The sequence below is a fragment of the Microcebus murinus genome, chromosome 7, assembly GCF_040939455.1.
Source record: "Microcebus murinus isolate Inina chromosome 7, M.murinus_Inina_mat1.0, whole genome shotgun sequence".
Classification (NCBI taxonomy): Eukaryota; Metazoa; Chordata; class Mammalia; order Primates; family Cheirogaleidae; genus Microcebus; species Microcebus murinus.
Window position 1 is genome coordinate 79,907,669 of NC_134110.1, and position 5,077 is coordinate 79,912,745.

Genomic DNA, 5,077 nt, shown 5'->3' on the forward strand with positions numbered 1-5,077 from the left:
AATACAGTGGAAAGTCTCAAGAACAGGGTAGATCAAACAGAAGAAAGAATCTCAGAGCTTGAAGATAACACCCTCCAATTAAATAAATCAGTCACAGAAATAGAGCAGAGAAACAAGAGAAAAGAGCAAAGCCTACAAGAGCTCTGGGATTATGTGAAGAAACCTAATGTGAGGGTCATAGGGTTACAAGAAGGGGAAGAAGACAACACTCAAGGGTTGGACAAGCTCTTTGAAGATATAATACAGGAATATTTCCCAGGCCTTGCTCAAAATCTTCATATACAAGTTCAGGAAGCTCAGAGGACCCCTGGGAGATTCAACGTAAACAGGAAGACGTCACAACATGCAGTCATCAGACTGACCAAAGTATCAACTAAAGAGGCCCTTCTAAGAGCTGTAAGACAAAAGAAGCAAGTAACATACAAGGGAAAGCCAATTCGAATAACATCAGACTTCTCTAATGAGACTTTACAAGCAAGGAGAGACTGGGGCCCCATTCTCACTCTTTTGAAACAAAACAATGCCCAGCCTAGAATATTATTCCCTACAAAACTAAGCTTCATATATGAAGGAGAAATAAAGACATTCTCAGACAAGCAAAGTCTCAGAAAATTCACCAAGACAAGACCAGCCCTACAAGAAGTACTTAAAACAGCATTACGCAGGGAACATCATAATAATAACCCACAAATATAAAAACAACCAAAACCCAAAGATATTAAAGGCCAGATATTACAATGGCTCAAGACAGAAATCATAGCAACAACATCCAAACCAACAGAATGATCAGTAATCTACCTTACCTATCAGTTCTCTCAATAAATGTGAATGGCTTAAACTCTCCACTCAAGAGACATAGGCTGGCTGAATGGATAAGAAAATACAGGCCAAGTATATGCTGTCTTCAGGAAACACATCTAACCTGCAAGGATGCATATAGACTAAAAATAAAAGGATGGAGATCAATATTCCAAGCAAATAGAAGCCAAAAGAAGGCTGGTGTGGCAGTTCTAATTTCAGACGATTTAGTTTTTAAACCAACAAAAGTAGTAAAAGAAAAGAGGATCATTTTATAATGGTGAAGGGCACAGTCCAACAAGAAGAGATTACAATTTTAAATATATATGCACTGAACTTAGGTGCACCCAGATTCATAAAGCGAACCTTACTGGAGCTAAGCAAATGGATTAATAGCAACTCCATAATCGCCGGAGATTTCAACACCCCACTGACGGCACGAGACAGATCCTCCAAACAGAAAATTAATAAAGAAATAATGGACTTAAACAAAACTCTAGAACAACTGGGTCTGACTGACATTTACAGAACATTCTACCCAAAATCCACTGAATATACGTTCTTCTCATCAGCTCACGGGACATTCTCTAAGATTGACCATATCCTAGGACACAAAGAAAATCTCAAGAAATTTAAAAAAATAGAAATCATACCATGTACCTTCTCAGATCACAGTGGATTAAAAGTAGAAATCAACCCTAACAGAAACTCACATTTCTACACAAAAACATGGAAATTAAACAACCTCCTACTAAATGATTACTTCATAAATGAAGAAATCAAGACGGAAATAAAAAAATTCTATGAAGAAAACGACAATGGAGAGACAAGTTATCAACTACTCTGGGACACAGCTAAAGCAGTTCTGAGAGGAAAGTTTATCTCCATAAATGCCTATAAACAAAAGACAAAAAGATCACAGATAGACAATCTAATGAAACGACTCAAAGAGCTGGAAAAAGAAGAACAGGCCAACCCCAAACCCAGCAAAAGAAGTGAAATCAACAAGATCAAATCAGAAATAAATGAAATTGAAAACAGGGAAGCTATTCAGGAGATTAATAAAACAAAAAGTTGGTTCTTTGAAAGAATAAACAAAATTGACACACCATTGGCTAAGCTAACGAAAAGCAGAAAAGAGAAATCTCGAATAAGCCCCATCAGGAATAAAAAAGGAGATATCACAACTGATCCCAAAGAGATACAAGATACAATTTATGAATACTACAAAAATCTTTATGCACACAAACTAGAAAATGTGGAGGAAATGGACAAATTTCTAGAAACACACAGCCTCCCTAGGCTCAACCAGGAAGAAATAGATTCCCTGAATAGACCAATCTCAACAGCTGAAATAGAAACAGCAATTAAAAAGCTCCCTAAAAAGAAAAGTCCCGGTCCAGATGGCTTCACACCTGAATTTTACCATACTTACAAAGAAGAACTAGTACCTATCTTGCAGAAACTATTCCACAACATCGAGAAGAACGGAAACCTCCCGACACCTTTTATGAAGCGAATATTACTCTGATACCAAAACCAGGAAAGGATGCAACAAAAAAAGAAAACTACAGACCAATATCCCTAATGAATATAGATGCAAAAATTTTCAACAAAATCTTAGCTAACCGAATCCAGACACTTATGAAAAAAATAATCCACCACGACCAAGTGGGCTTCATCCCAGGGATGCAGGGATGGTTCAACATATGTAAATCTATAAATGCAATTCACCACATAAACAGAAGCAAAAACAAAGCCCACATGATTCTTTCAATAGATGCAGAAAAAGCTTTTGACAAAATTCAACACCTTTTCATGATACGAACATTTAAGAAAATAGGCATAGAAGGGACATACCTAAAAATGATACAAGCCATATATGACAGACCCATAGCCAACATCATACTGAATGGGGAAAAATTGAAATCATTCCCACTTAGAACTGGAACCAGACAAGGCTGCCCACTATCTCCACTTCTGTTCAACATAGTGCTGGAAGTCTTGGCTACAGCAATCAGACAGGAAAATGGAATCAAAGGTATCCAAATAGGGGCAGAAGAGATCAAACTTCCACTGTTTGCTGATGATATGATATTGTATCTAGAAAACACCAAAGATTCAACCAAGAAACTCCTGGAACTGATCAATGAATTTAGTAAAGTCTCAGGATACAAAATCAATACACAGAAATCAGAGGCATTCATATACGCCAACAACAATCTCATTGAGAACCAAATCAAAGACTCAATTCCCTTCACAATAGCAACAAAGAAATTAAAGTACCTAGGAATATACTTAACCAAGGAGGTAAAAGACCTCTACAGGGAGAACTATGAAACACTGAGGAAGGAAATAGCAGAGGATGTAAACAGATGGAAATCCATACCATGCTTGTGGATCGGCAGACTCAATATCATCAAAATGTCTATACTACCCAAACTGATCTACAGATTCAATGCAATACCTATTAAAATCCCATCAGCATTCTTCACAGATATAGAAAAAATAATTTTACGCTTTGTATGGAACCAAAGAAGACCCCGAATATCAAGAGCATTTCTAGGCAACAAAAACAAAATGGGAGGCATCAATATGCCAGATAGCAAACTATACTACAAAGCTGTAGTAATTAAATCAATATGGTATTGGCACAAAAACAGGAATATTGACCAGTGGAACAGATGTGAGAATCCTGATATAAAACCATCCTCATATAGCCATCTAATCTTTGACAAAGCAGACAAAAACGTACACTGGGGAAAAGAATCCCTTTTCAATAAATGGTGCTGGGAAAACTGGATAGCCACCTGTAGAAGGCTAAAACAGGACCCACACCTTTCACCTCTCACAAAAACCAACTCACGCTGGATAACAGACTTAAACCTAAGGTATGAAACTATTAGAACTCTAGAGAAAAAAGTTGGAAACACTTTCCTAGACATCGGCCTGGGCAAAGAGTTTATGAATAAGTCCCCAAAGGCAATCACAGCAGCAACAAAAATAAATAAATGGGACATGATCAAACTACAAAGCTTCTGCACAGCTAAAGAAATAGTCATGAAAGTAAACAAACAACTTACAGAAAATTTTTGCATCCTATGCATCCAATAAGGGACTGAAAACTAGAATATACTTAGAACTCACGAAAATCAGGAAGAAAAAATCAAATAACCCCATTAAAAATGGGCAAAGGACTTGAACAGAAACTTTTCTAAAGAAGACAGAAGAATAGCCAACAAACATATGAAAAGATGCTCAACATCTCTAATCATCAGGGAAATGCAAATCAAAACCACAATGAGATATCACTTAACCCCAGTGAGAATGCCCTTTATCAAAAAGTCTCCAAACAATAAATGCTGGCGTGGTTGCGGAGAGAGAGGAACACTCCTACACTGCTGGTGGGACTGCAAACTAGTTCAACCTCTGTGGAAAACAATATGGAGATACCTTAAAGCGATACAAGTGAATCTACCATTTGATCCAGCAATCCCATTGCTGGGCATCTACCCAAATGATCCAATGACACTCTACAAAAAAGACACCTGCACTCGAATGTTTATAGCAGCACAATTCATAATTGCAAGGCTGTGGAAACAGCCCAAGTGCCCATCAATCCAAGAATGGATTAATAAAATGTGGTATATGTATACCATGGAGTACTATTCAGCTCTAAGAAACAATGGTGATATAGCACATCTTATATTTTTCTGGTTAGAGCTGGAACCCATACTACTAAGTGAAGTATCCCAAGAATGGAAAAACAAGCACCAGATATATTCTCCAGCAAACTGGTATTAACTGAGTAGCACCTAAGTGGACACATAGGTACTACAGTAATAGGGTATTGGGCAGGTGGGAGGGGGTGGGGGGCGGATATATACATACATAATGAGTGAGATGTGCACCATCTGGGGGATGGTCATGATGGAGACTCAGACTTGTGGGGGGAGGGGGGAAATGGGCATTTATTGAAACCTTAAAATCTGTACCCCCATAATATGCTGAAATAAAAAAAAAAAGAAAAAAAAATACTAAAAAAAAAGAGATCTACAGATTACACTGTATATTATTTTATATATTTGGACATGAAAATCCATCATAAAATTAAAAGGCAATTAATAAACTGGAAAAAATTATTTTAGCACTAATAATGTTAAAAGGGTAATGTAGCCTAGTATGTGAGAATGTTTTATAAATCAATATGAATAGCCTAGAAGAAAAATAGGCAAAGGACATGAACAGGTATTTTATTAAAAAAAAAACAACCAAAAAA